Consider the following 15,147-nt stretch of genomic DNA (forward strand, 5'->3'; position numbering starts at 1 on the left):
CCCACAGAAAATACAGCAGCACTCCAGCAACTTGCATTATACCTAGCCAGTATAGGGGATAGAATGACTGAGCAGATGGGTGCAAAGAAAAAACAGGCACCAAATGAAGTAGCTAGTAGTGCGAAGGAGGTAGAGCCACACAGTGGTGGAGTCCCAACTATCATGCCACAGCAAGGGCCTTGGATAGACTTACATCAGGAAAATCAAAGTGCAGCCCCACCACAGATCAACATAGCAGCTTCTCTCACAGCCAACTACTTAAGTGTGCCCCAAGCTCCGTCTACAATAATTGATTATAACACTCAGGTGACACGACCACCTACGCCGATGCCTCAGGCATCACCTCCACTAGTTACACCACGTAGGCTAGAGAGACCACAGCTGGAGCAAGACAATTTGGATCTGCCAAAAATGTTCGAACAAGCAGAAAAGAGGAGAAGGCAGAGAAGAAGAGAAGAAGAGAGATGGAAAGTCTTGCAGTGTTAGGTAACTATGGGCGACTGGATGACGTCCAACAGAAATATGATGCATCAGGTACAGCACGTCTGCACACCGCCAGATCTGGAGTACTGCACCATATGACCCTTGACAGGCCAAGACCGCCACTGAAAAATGGTCTGACGCCAAATGAGATAGTAATACTCGGAGAAGGGAGTGACCTTTATGTCAATCCATTCTCAGATAAATTGGCAGAATGGACAGAAGCTAATGCATCTCAAATGAAGGTTTGGCCCCAAGAGGGTTCCTTTGAGCCAGATGAAATGGCCACTGCTGAGGAATGTATATTGCAGGAAGAAGGAAATGACGATTGGAACTACACCTACATGCGCCAAGGCCTAAGGGTCTGGAAGAAATACGCATGCAGGTATTGTCACACAAGACCCACAGGGGTAACACACCAGCTGCCCCTGCTGTCCAAGGAGGTCAATGACCACCCTACCTCAGTAACTTGGTCCCTAACAGACAAAGAAAATTTGAAGAAAGAACTCCCACCCCTCACAGAGTGTGCGGGAAAGTGGATAGAAGCCTTTGAAAATGACACTTCAAGTGTGTCATTGGCTATTTGGGATATGAAAAGCCTGCTCATATCCCTGATTGGAAAGGATGCAGAGGATATGTTTTCACGCATCAACACAAGGCTTTGCACCACTAATTCAGAATTAGATGGTGATCCTTTCAGTAAAATAAGATCAGCGCTATGGAACGAACTGCGCCAGAAGTTTCCTAATGTCTCAGACATTGGATCTCTAATGTCACAATCAAGGCAATTAGCTTTTGAAAACACAACTGCTAAATTAGAACAGCAGAAATTAAAGAAAAGAAAGACTCTTGATGCAGTTAGGCTAGCTACACCAGTGAGTCAAGTGACTACTGTCGCTAATTTCTCACAAAGTGCCTTAAATGTACCAGGAGGTAACACACAGGTAACAACACATCAGATACAACAGGTACCTCAGCAACACATGCCTGTGTACAAAATGGTGTCCCAGACACAAGCCCCGATACCGCAGGGAGCTTCAGTTCTGCCCCCCATCAATTCGGTTTCACAGGGCACCATCCAGCAGCACAAGGCTGGAGGCAATTCAAGTTAGGATAAGCCCACAGACAACTCTAGTGTGTCCCTTGTTGTCATGTCTCACAAAGATTAGAGAGGACACCGTTGTGAATGTCATGATTAACAACAACACGTATAGTTTTTTGATTGACACAGGTGCCACATTCTCCTGTATCAAGGAGAGGGCACTACTCATTTCCAACCAGAGCGCAAACACACTAGATTTCTCTGGGGCGATATTAGTCCCTTTCACAGAACAAGTACGAATAGAAATAGGAGATAAAGGTAATGAGGAGCGTCTAATTTATTCACCACAGTCCACATGATCTGATGGCCAAATTAAATATGAAAGCTAAGAATATGTTTCAATGAAAAAGGCACAATGCCCTTTTCAGTTCCCAAGTGTACGCAGACTGTCAATTCTATGTTTGCATTTTCATTCAGAAATAGATAGCAGCAGCTGACACAGGCACAAGCCAGAGATAAAATGATGGAATGGAATGCACACTAGTTGCATCACATTTCTTTTCAGAGATAGACACGAGATCATGTGCTGCTAGGTCTATTGAGCATTTCATCCTTCTAAGGTGGATTCAAGGAATACCTTGAGTTGAGGACAATAAGGATCTGCTGTTTATCATCAATATACCATTCTGAGTGAACATGTGCTTTACAAAGATGGTAAAAGCCATCTTTTATAATACGATACGTATATTTTGCATATTGCAATTAGAGACAGCACATGTTTTCAGATATTAAAAAGTACTGAAAAGCTAATTGAGAGTTTTTTTTTTTTTTTTCGGGCCATGTTCATAAGTAACTTTCCTGGCCGAGTGCATATTCTGGGTGTAGAGCCAAACAGGAAAAAGGCTTCCTGTAGTTCACAGCAAACAATAAGATTGATAAGAAAGGGAAAAGTATTGTGTAATAATACGTTGGTCTATGGAAATGAGCAAGAGAATGAGTGGCCTAAGACCACACAGTTTGGTAAAAAAAGATAATTAGTAAGGAATATGTATGTTAAGATGGATAAGAGGAGATAAGGAGAACGTTTTCAGATATGCACCGCTGTGTACAGTTATTACTTCACACATGCCCAGTGCTGGGAAAGTACAAATTAATGCGGATATGAAGTAGATTTCAATGTTAAAAGGACGCATGCAGGGAGTAAGCAATGCTCCCCCATTCGGCTTGCCCAAAATACACCCTCAACAGTGCAAGAAGATCCATTATGCCCATACACTATTGGTAACACACAGCACTATGATTTTATTGCACAGCTGCACCTTAGAGAGACACAGAGAAGTGCCCCACCTGAAGAAAAAAGTTGTGGAAGGAGAGGTGAGTACAACAGGATGTTTCAGATTTCGTTTATAGACAGACAGTGACAGGAAAGCCTGTCATGCCACAAGCCCTTTTTCAATTAGCACTCAGTCAGTTGCACCTTCCTACACGTCTCACGTGATATCATGTCCACAACTCTGCAAACAGAGTGGTTCATCCCCAGTGCACATGAACAGATACAACCCTTTGTATCCTTTTTTAGGGTCCTTTTTAGAGCTCCACATTAACTATGTAGACATGATTGACAGATGCCTAAAATACACATCATGTTAGTGGTGTGCCCTTTTTCACGGTGGATTTAAGTTGGACCATGTGTCCATTATGACACAAAGGCCGCAGCTAACTTCCTACTTCATGAGGTCATATGCCACTGAGGATTACTGGATGCCATTGCAGTGACTCGCAGTGACAGTGCCAGTCATTTTTCAAACATCATTCTTTTGAATAACTGCGACAATGTTAGGGTGAGCGCATTAACGGCCTGTTCACATCTCACCGGCTTGTCACTGACAGATCAATGAATATGGTTGTTCTCTCCACCAGACTTAAGACAAGACACTGGGCCCTCTTCTGATATTGTAAGCAATGAATTGTTGTTCATTTATGTGCACTAATGCGTGCTCCAAAGTTCCTTTCCATCCAGATATCGAAGACAAAGAACAAGGGTCCTATCTCTGATGAACTTCCGCCTATCTGCTTTGGGACACACATCTTTTTAGAAAAAACAGTGTGGAAGAGGAGAGACCTCAAATTCAGCAAACACTTGCAAATTGACTTTTTACCCACAGCTGTCCGAATAGCCAGAAAGGAATGGTTTCACCCGGCACCATCACAGATTTGAACATTGACCAAGAGAAGGACATCATGTACCAACTAACTATCCAAGATAAAGAATGTGGAGATCGTATGATGGCCTACGAACTGAGACGCAGCAACAGAACAACCCTCCATGTCAAGCTTTCAATTAAAAAGATATGTACAACTGTAATATTATTCTCTGTTATGTTTATAGCTTCAGTAACAGCATTACACTGGTTAGAAGTGCGATCAGAGAGAGAGAGAGGAGCTGCTAGTAATATTACATTTGTCACAACCACAGAGCTTCCCATGCACAAGACACTTCCTGGTAACAAGCAAACTGGGAAAAGCACCAGTAGTAGCTATGACACCTCTGTGCCTACTTTAACACCTTCTGTACCCCAAGTTGACCCTACAGGAAGGGACTTGGCACTCGATATCATCTTGACCCCCACTGTGCCAGGTACCCCAAGACGATCCCGCCAAAATAAAAGAAGTCTTAGATATAGAATGAGTAGCGAGATAGTGCCAGTTAGATATATATCGCATACCCGACTTATGGAAGACTGGGTTAGTAATCTCCAAGATACAGTTGTTTACACCTTCGACCAGCACTCAATGCCTGATTTTCATTCCCAGCGCCCCAGTATGTCAGGGGAGGATTATGGTATACACAATGCATTGTTAGATAACATGTGGTATAGAGACATGAGGGAGGTGGGAAGAAAAGCCACAAATGAGTCTTGCTTTGTATGTTCTCACATTCCACACGCTGTAGGCGCAGGTAAATTGATCTTTCCTAAAGAAGTCCCACCACCCGCAGCCAAATGTCTTTTACACTTGTTTCTTTGCCGCATACATGATCAGATACAGCTCCACTCAGCCAAAGTGGATGATGCATTTGTAAATACCACAGAGTGGGATGACAAGTATGTAACATTTAGGGTGATAACTAATCCTTTGGAAATTGAAAGGAGAATGGAGGTTTACCGTGATATGAAAGTACCTGCCGACATAATGCAGGTTTGGGAACGTCACTATAAGAAACTAGGGTACTTCACCTTCCCAACACCCCATCCAAATGCCACTCACCTGAACATCACCGATGTAACCACACCCATGACACATGCCCTTGTCAGTGGAGACCTATTCTACACCTGAAGGCCAACATTTATTTCAACAATGAGTGGAATGGTCCACATGACTTAATATGTAAGGCAGCCTCCTTAGGTAGTACACCTGTAGGACAAGAGCACAAATATAATTTAAATGTGGAGATAGAAAGGGAGTGTGCTGAGATATGGGGTAGGGAAACTAGATGATACACGTCCAATGAGGGTACACCATACACACAGAAAAGAGCATACAAGCTAAAGTCTCCTCTCCTTTGCTTCCTAGGTAATGGAACGGTACCTGTGGGCAGGAATACTAATTGCAACAGCACTAGTTTTAATTCGAACTTGAAGTACGGCACATCCATCCTCATTGGTATCTATTGGATATGCGGAGAAAATCTGTATATGCAGCTGCCTCCCCAATGGCAAGGACTTTGTTCTATCGTGACGATGCATGAATGGCATCTCGTCGTCCCAGCAGCGAACATTTCCCACATCCATGCACACCCAATGGCAGGTGATGTCACCCTGCCCCACCACCGAAAAAGAGAAGTCAAAAAGTACTCCTAAGATGACACGTTCCATGAGGTTCCGGAAGATTTCAACGATGCTGAACTTTACTTTGGGGGAGTTATCCCCATGTTCCAGACCAAAGCCAATGCTCAATGGCTCCAAGTAACGAGATATGAATTGATGCAGCTTTTTAACAACACCCGTGATGGGTTCAACGCCGTGGAAGAAGAACTACGACCTCTGAGACTAATGGTTCTGGAACTATGTTCTAGACCAGTTAATTACGATAAATAGTGGTGGATGCGCCAGAATGGGAAAATCATCCTGCTGTGTCTTCATTTTGCCCGATGATGCTGATAACGGAACACTTACAAAGGCCATTGAGGACTTGGACAATTTGGGGAGACAGATGCCTGAGGATGGAAGTGCAAAAGCAGATGTTTTAAGTAATTGGTCCAACTTGGACTGGATGCCTTCATGGCTATCTGCAGTACTAAAATGTATAATGCCTATATTATGTGTGCTTGTAATTGTGTATTTTTGAACACAGATTATGTTGCATTATGTTAGAAGATTAAGGTCTAAGAAAGTTGAGATGAACTATACAGGTATACGCAGGGGACAAGGGGAAGATGTAGAGATAGCAGTGTTGAACATAGAGCGTACCATCCCTGACGTTCACTTAGCGCAGGTCCCCTCTGAAAGTCAGTACCTCCCTATGAGACCATGTGTAAGAGATTAGAGGGACCAGATGAGGATTTAGGAACAAATTCTTCATAAACTCGCCCTGGCCACTTCCCCCATCTCCAGCTAAGTATGCAGTTTGTATGATGTTTGATTGGTTCATATATGAACCAGAGGGGGGACTGAAAGAGGGAGAAAAATTCACTGCCTAGTTATCCTAGAACACTCTTATCACTTACGCAGCATGACCACTAAGTAGGCCCTGCTGCTTAGAAGTTATAGGCCTCAGTTACATTGGCCTGAGCACTGCCATTTTCTTTCAGCTTAAAAGAAGCAGAAAGCAGGTCTCACCCAGGCTTCTGCCAGCTCCACTTCTGCGTAACTCAGCACTCCTGTTTATAGCCCCCACCCCACTGTATGCTAGGTTAAGATCATTGAAGTTCAAGTTCCTTCTTATTCTTGCAACACACCCCGAGCACCCCACCTAAAAGCTGTGAACGGAGATAAGGGAAGTTCCCACCACAAGCTACTTCTCGAGCCTGTCCGATAAATGAGGATAAATGTGGCAAATCGGTATCGCAGACTGGCACAATAACGCATGAATAGAATCCTTCAAAGCAATAATAACACATTTCTGATTAATGACAAACTTCCAGTCAGAATGGCAGGAAATCAGTCTAGGCTGGCGTACGTGCCACACAATTACGATAAGGGGCCACATTTATACTTATGATGGGAAGGCATCAGGCAGGGGCGTGAGAGGCGATAGAAGGATATGTGGTTCGAGGTGACGTGATATGGCGTGACCATAGGCTACTCACCCCTGAACAATATAAAAGGGTGGTCCGCCAGATTATCCTTGAACTACTCCTCGTTTGCACATAGGGTGTCGGACAGGAGTTTTTCCCAGGGGTTACTCGAGATAGCCTTTGTTTCATGTACTTAGATTCTGCTCCTCTATTGTATTTTCTGCTGTAATGAAATGCTTTTTCCTTGTTGCATTTTAAAGTTATATTTCACTATTTGATATGTGATGTTTTCTCTGACTTTGTTTTATCTCCACTGCATTTAAGGTGTTTAAACTTGTACTTTCAGGACATCTTACATACAGTGGTGAGTGTGCCCATAATATGTGCTTAACCTTTTCTATGGAAGCTGCCTCAAAGCTCAGAGGTGTACTTAAAGTATAGTCTCTCTCTCTCTCATAGCAGCTGTAAACTGTACTTTGTAAATCCAAGCTGGTCCATGCAACTTTCAAGAGAATGCTGGGAGCATGATCAAGTACTATGTGGTTTTTATGTTATCATTGAATATTTCTAGAAGCTGTGTCTTCTAATAAAACTTGTTCAACTTTCAGAAACAGTCTCCAAGGCTCATATATCCGTTTATTCCTGTTTTCAGAGTAAGAGTTCCAGGTCTATTCCGGTGCAAATTAAGCTGTCCCATTTCCCTTAGTTCTCTCTCACGGTCTCCCCAGCGCGGCTTCTGAGCTGCTGCGCCGAGTCCCCTGGCCCCTCCTGCCCACAATTAATTTTCCCTCCGACAACCTGAGGACAAGATAAGGGTTATGGGTGTCGCTGTTAACACCTGACAAATAAACAGGTTGATATAACTGTGGAGTGCTTATTTATAACACTGGCGACGATCGTTGGGAGGAGGCCAACGTGTGACATCCCCTCCATGAGTTACCCGAGCAGAGAGTGACGACGAGCAGAGACGAAATGAGCAGTGAAAGAAAAGAAAAAAGGAAGAAGTTGTCGACGCACCAAGGTGAGGAAATTAGCACTTTGTGCGAGAAAAGATAACTAAGAAGGAAAACTCTGTGAATGAAAACGGAGAATGAGGAGCTGACTGAACGGAGAAGTAGCAGTGAGAGTGTGACAGAAGTCGCTGTCATTGTAGACTGCCACTAGTGAACTGGTTGGAGACATACTTGAAACGTAGCGTGACAAGTGTTGGCGCTAATGACGAGTCAAAGTGCATGTGAAAGGTCACTCTGACAGTAATTGTCTGACAGGAAGAGGCGAGGGGCAGCTACCTTTGAAACAGCTATCACGTCACTTGGAGTGGTGTCACAGCGAAATGCGGCTTGGGTCGCAAATCATCTATACAGATAGTGAAGGAAAAATATGAGGAAGTACCTGCGAGATCGTTAATGATTCCGGGTGACGTCTGAGCTGTTGAGGAGAGGCGAGCAGCTGAGGAGTACGCTAGGCTACGGATTCGCGTGAGGTGGAGAGTGCTGATTGAGGCATCCCGGGTGTTGTTGGGAGCTGTCGGCTGCATGTGAAGGACCCCACATGAAGCAAAGGAGGAGCTGGTGATGAGCTTACGGTGCGTTTCTTGGGAGGACGGAGCCTGTGTATCTCGGAGGAGCGGACGAGTAGCACAGAAGGAGTGTATAACCTCATTAGTGGAAGGAAAATGAACTTTTGTTAGCATCGGCAGATTCCTCGAACCTAGACGGTGTTTGGGTTACGAGGGACAGATCCAACACAGGAATTAAAGGAACAGTGCAGTATTATAAGGAATGAAACATTGATATCTTCTACAGTTGATGTACATGTAATTGAGCATTACTGATATGTACAACAGTTTGAAATGCAAGAGTTGTTGGAAATTTGATTAGCAAACACAAGCATAGCAGTTTGCTGTGGAAAACAGTTTGTAATGCATGAAGTATTCTAACTGCGTGGAAAAGGTATATGAAAGTAAAGGAAATTGGTATAAGGTATGTGATATTGAGCTTAGGAAACACCTTCAATATAGTATAGGGTGAAAAGGGAGATTGTAGCTATGGCAGCAGCTAGCATGAACCAGCCGCTGCCTTTCCTGACAGAGGAAGGGGAACCGGCTTTACCATGGAAAGATTGGAAGAAGGGATTTGAATCATATTTGATCGCAATAGGTGCAAGTGGGTTCTCAGCAATAAGGAGACAGAATATTCTCTTGATAAATCTAGGGACGGAAGGAAGAAGGGATTTTGATAGCTTACCAGAGTTGGAGGAGGGAGAAGGAGGAGAAGAGGATAGAGATGTATATGATTTGAGCTTAAAGAAACTGGAATTGCAATTTGCTGATAAAATAAATGCTGTGTTGGAAAGACACAAATTTTTCGGAAGGGTGCAAGGGAAAAATGAAAAAGTAGGAAATTACATTGCATGTTTAAGAGGGATGGCTAGTACATGTGAGTTCAATGATTTAACAGAGTCTCTCATAAGGGACCAATTGGTGAGGTGCACCAACAACAAGAAGATTCAGGAAAAATTGTTGGTCGGAAATCCAGACTTGAAGAATGCTATAGATATAGCAAAAAGTGTAGAGCACACAGCAGAATGTGTGAAAGAGATGAATGTAAATGAAGGGAACAAGGTAAATGAAGTAAATGAGAGGAGGGAGGAAAATAGAGAAATGTATGCTGTAAAGAATGTGAGAAAAAAGGAGTTTTACAAAGAACCAGTCAGAGAGAAAAGTAACACAGATAGCAGACTTAAGTGCTACCGTTGTGGAAGCACAGCACATTTAGCAGACAGTATTCGTTGTCTAGCAAGAACAGCGACGTGCAGGAATTGTAATAGGAAGGGTCATTTTGAAAGAGTATGTAAAGTTGTGACAAGGAAAGTTGTGAATCTTGTAGGGAACAATGAGGAGTGTGAGGGAAGATATGTTCTGAGAATAGACAACGAAGAAAACAATCTCGTTAGAATGGTAAATCTACCAAAATGTGACATAGAGTTAAATGGTGAAGTAATAGAAGTTTATGCTGACTCTTGTTCACCTTTCACCTTCATAAATTTGCAGACTTACCCGGAAAAATTGGAGGAAAAGGGGACTATGTTAGAAAAACCAGATGCATGTCCGGTGGGGTACAACAGGGATCCCATTCGTTAGAAGACATGGTCATCATGAAAATATCCTTCAAGGGAAGAAGTACGGTGGGGAAAGTGCATGTAGCAAAAGTGGGCTCTAACCTGCTGGGACGGGCACATCAGAAGGATTTAGGGATGAAGTTAGACCCCACAGCTGAAGTTCCGGTTATGCTTGTTGACAGGAATGTGTGGATTAGAAGTGGTTGAAGAATTCAAAGAAGTATTCACAGAGGAAATTGGATGTTTGAAGGAGTATCTTCACAAAATAAAACTTAAAGAAAAGGCTAAGCCGGTGGCTCACAAGTGCAGGACAATTCCGCTACTAGCAAGGGAAACCCTTAAAGAGGAACTGGAAAAGAGACAGGAAGTGATCGAGCCTACAGAGAGCTCAGAGTGGGTGGCTCCCATTGTGATAACAGCCAAGGGTAACTCAAACAAGATTAGATTGTGCATTGATCTGAGAGAATTGAATAGCAACATATGGGTGGACAGATTTCCGTTACCCAACATAAATGACATGCTGAGTCAAGTCAAGGCTGCAGAGTTTTTCACAGTGATAGACCTCTCCCAAGCTTATCACCAGGTAAAACTGCACCCGGCAAGTAAGGCATTAACAACTTTTATCACACCTTTCGGGGCTTTTAGATTCCGCAGAATGCCTTTTGTGTTGGCCTCGGTGGCGGCGGTCTTCCAGAGGGCAATGCAGGGCATTTTAGAAGGGCAGAAGCAAGTACTGTGCTTCCAGGACGACCTATTGATTTATGGAAAAGAGTAAAGGAACACAATAAAGTATTAAGAGAAGTGTTGGAGAGACTAAAGAAGGCAGGATTAACCTTACAGAAAGCTAAATGTCAGATAGGGGTAACTTCGGTTACATATCTGGGACATGTGATTTCCAGAGATGGATCCCTCACGGAGGCAGAATCACGGTACTCAGTAGTGGAGAAGGAAGCGTTAGCTTGCTACTGGGCGGTCAAACATTTCAGAGTGTATGTGTGGGGACTGCCTTTTACCATTCGCACTGATCACAAGCCATTAGTAAATGCGTTCAGTGCGAAGAATTTGGAGAGAACCACTCCCAGGATTGCTAAATGGTTCCTAGGATTGGAGGGATTCAATTACAGAATAATATATATTCCGGGGAAGCTAAATGAGGCAGCGGATTGCTTATCTCGACTACCCATAGAGAAAAGTGAGGAAGAGTGTGAGAATGTTGAGGAGTATGTGGTAGCAGAAGTTAAAGATGCATTAAACATGGAAGAGTGGCAAGAGGCGGTAAAGGAGGACACTGTACTGCCTAAGTTGAAAGAGTTGGTGTCCAAGGGCTGGCCAGGGAAAAGTTCTGACCTTGGATATGAAGAGAATAAATTCTGGGAGGTCAGACATGAATTGAACTTTCAAGAAGGAACCCTGTACAGAGGCAGGAAGTTGGTACCTCCTGAAAACATAAGGGAGAAAATTGTAAGTTTGGCTCACGAGGGACATCTAGGATGCAGTCTAACGAAGGATAAAATCAGGATGCAATATTGGTGGGCCAGTATGGACACCATGGTAGAGAGACACATCAGACAGTGCAGGAGTTGCGCAACTAGTGACAAAACCAAAAGGATTATAAAAGGCCCAATTTCAGCAGGAGACGTACCTACCACCCCTTGGAACAAATTGGCCAAGGATATAGTGGGACCCTTAGATGTAAAGGGTTTGGGAGGAAGATTCATAATATCATTAGTGGACTACCTGTCAAATTGGGAGGTAATTAAGATAGTGGAGAATGTCACAACGAGTTCTGTGATATCCTTTTTGCAAGAAACTTTCAGAACTGAAGGAGTACCACAAACTTTTGGTGACGGACAATGGAGTCCAGTTTATTTCGTCACTAATGAGAAAATTCTTACACAGTTTAGCGGTAACTCATCTAGGTACCGCACTATACAGTCCGAGAGCAAACGGGATGATTGAGAGAGTGAATCGCATGATTAAAGAGTGCATACAGTTGAATGGGAACAGCAGGAGTAACCACCAAAACCTTCTACAAACCCACAGCCAGGAACTCCCTCCTTAGGTTCGACAGTTTCCATCCGAGGCCCCTGAGGGAGAACCTGCCTTAGGGGCAATTTTTGGCATCAGGCGCAACTGCAGCAATACCCAGGACTACAAATTACAATCATCAGCCTTAGTCCACAAACTAGAGGACAGAGGATACCCCACCAAAATCATACAAAAAGCCTGCAAACAGGCACGAAACCAGAACAGAGAAGCCCTCCTGGAGACCATCATAAAACCCCCAGAGGAACCACAACTAACATGTGTCACCACATATAACACTGTGTCAAACTAGGTGTCCAGCATCATTAATAAGAACTGGAGAATCATTAACTCAGGCACCAGGAAGTGGGAAAAACCGCGATTCGCATACAAGAGGGCAAAAAACTTAAAAGACCAACTTGTATCAACCAGACCCAAGCCACAGAATCACACATCACAGAACACCATTATCAACGCCCGGGGCCTTCCAAAACAAACTGGCCACCAACCGTACAATAACTGTAGTGTCTGCCACCTTACTTCCCCTTCGAAATCCCTCTCATTGGAACCCGGAAAAACCTGGATACAACGGCAGTTCACTAACTGCAACTCCTCCAATCTAGTGTATCTAGTAACCTGCAGATGCGGTCTCCGATATGTTGGGATGACCACCCGGAAAGTCAGAACCAGAATGACGGAACACAGGAGTACCATCAGATGTGGAAAAAACCTTAGCAGATTGACAGAACACTTTCTGACTCACAACCACACCCCGAATGACTTCACATGGACTGTGATAGGACAGTTCGAAACAAGGGAAATGAATGACAAATTTCTCCTTGCCAAAGAACAACGCTGGATATACCGCCTTTCCACCCACCTTGAGGGCTTGAACGACTCAATACCATGGAATTCCCTGATTCCATGAGTAACTTGATGCCCCAGCTGTATACAAGTACATAGACCCGCTCTAAGCTAGACGGCCTTTGGTCGTCTTAACCCAGCCATGCAGAGTGACCCTTCCTTTACACCGTTTCTTCGCAGCACAGTGCTCCCAGCACACCACATTAACAAAAGTAAAGGAGTTATGTAAACCTAACATACTCCCACCGATGCACCACACACGTGGTTATTAGCAATAATATGGCAACTAGCCCATGACCATGAGTGCATAATCGGCATCTCAACCCCGTGTGCACGCGCAATAGAATAGAGGATGTGCAACGTGCCCCTGGGTCACAACGCGCATGCGCTATATCCACTGCACCCCCCTGCACATGCGCATAGTTCCTCAAATGACTAGGCACTTAGGGCGAGGCACTTTCTTCTATTTCCACCATCACACATGTGCAGCGGTATGTAATAGCCAGCGTTATGAACTTAGCGGCTCCTTTACTGTCTTACAGGGGTCTTTGCCGAATACACACGATCGACTCTCCCTCCAAATAATTTTGGAATACTGGCGGTAAGCCTCACTTAACAGATCGTAATTGCTTTTTATGGATTGTGGGGAATCGTGGCACCAACTTCTAACCTATGCCCTTCTCCTCATTTTCAAAGCAAAAAATGTAAGGAATCACAAAAGAAATCCTACCGGTAGATGCCCTCAGAATCCTTCATTGATCAGAGGTATGTCCTTCTAGAATAAATCCACAGCCAGGCCCTTTCTTAAACTGTGCCGTATCGGACCCCTGGCACTAATATTCAGATCTTTTTCTAATTTGTGTTTCCCATGCACAGGCATATTTCATCTGTTCTTAATAATTTGAATTGGGTAGTACGATTTACCGAAGCACTCGAATGTGTGCTTTATGCATGTGATCCACCCTGTCTGCCAATGAATTGAATAATAGTGGTAAGCCTGATACAATTAACTATACTCTACATTTAAGATAATATGTAACAGTGCGTCAATGATAAACGCCTTCTCCCAATTATAAGGTGACGGAATCAACAACCGCAAAGGATCTTTTATTCCACTGGCAAGACGCCTTGAGAAACTTCAGAACTTATAGGTATGCTTTTCACAGAGTTTACGGGTCGGCCCCTAATTTAATTGTGTAAATATAGGCCACCAATAGCAGCTTATGCAAATTTGTTCTCCGCATATAGGTGGTTCCTAAGTATTGAATCTACCACTGCCAATGAGCACCTTGAACTGATCCAAACCTTATAATCCTATTTGGGACTGATGAGACCTAGGCCACGTGTTGGTGCTATATAATGTGCATTAAATCTTGGATAACATGCCAATACACTGGGGTGCATAACGTTTCCACGTTACTAGTGATTAAACGATTTCCATCTGTGCTGTGGAGTGTAGACACAACCCTCTGCCCCAGATAATCAAGTGAAACGAGTCAATCGTAACCAATATATGTCAACCTATAATCTGGCCGGGTTGATTTCATCCTCTGTAGACCCTGTCTCTCTCGCCCCTCGCGCTAGGTGAGCTATTAACAGACCCTGTGTAATTCTGTATTTCTTTGTCTCACACTATATGTACTGTGTCCGTGACACAATTTTGACAACACGTTTTTAACTGTTAAATTGTTCTCTTAAAATCCGCCCTCCTTGTAATAATTAACAGGATGGGTGTGTGTTAATTGATCTCTTTTTAACTACTCCCTAGGAGGTTGCCCACCCACAACTCCTTTGTCCTGAAGAAGACCCGCCCTGTAAGGACCACTCTCCTACTTATAATCCGGGTCGAAAACGTTGACTGCACAACCACGACCAATCTCCTACCCCAAGCAAGACCTTAACGGCTGAAGCGGAGTTTGGCTTTGTTCATCAGTTGTATTTTGGACTCTCTATGAGCCTTATGTTGTGGCCTTTTGGCTAAAGGGACCACATGTACTTACTTACTCATTGGTATCTATTGGATATACGGAGAAAATCTGTATATGCAGCTGCCTCCCCAATGGCAAGGACTTTGTTCTATCGTGACGATGCATGAATGGCATCTCGTCGTCCCAGCAGCGAACATTTCCCACATCCATGCACACCCAATGGCAGGTGATGTCACCCTGCCCCACCACCGAAAAAGAGAAGTCAAAAAGTACTCCTAAGATGACACATTCCATGAGGTTCCGGAAGATTTCAACGATGCTGAACTTTACTTTGGGGGAGTTATCCCCATGTTCCAGACCAAAGCCAATGCTCAATGGCTCCAAGTAACGAGATATGAATTGATGCAGCTTTTTAACAACACCCGTGATGGGTTCAACGCCGTGGAAGAAGA

At 43.8% G+C, this 15,147-nt stretch overlaps 1 pseudogene; it reads left to right on the forward strand.

Annotated features, from left to right (window-relative positions):
* The first annotated feature begins 4,675 nt into the window (after window positions 1–4,675).
* Window positions 4,676–6,067, forward strand: LOC147668246 (uncharacterized; annotated as a pseudogene).
* Window positions 6,068–15,147: the final 9,080 nt, after the last annotated feature.

The sequence above is a fragment of the Lissotriton vulgaris genome, unplaced genomic scaffold (assembly GCF_964263255.1).
Source record: "Lissotriton vulgaris unplaced genomic scaffold, aLisVul1.2 SCAFFOLD_2244, whole genome shotgun sequence".
Classification (NCBI taxonomy): Eukaryota; Metazoa; Chordata; class Amphibia; order Caudata; family Salamandridae; genus Lissotriton; species Lissotriton vulgaris.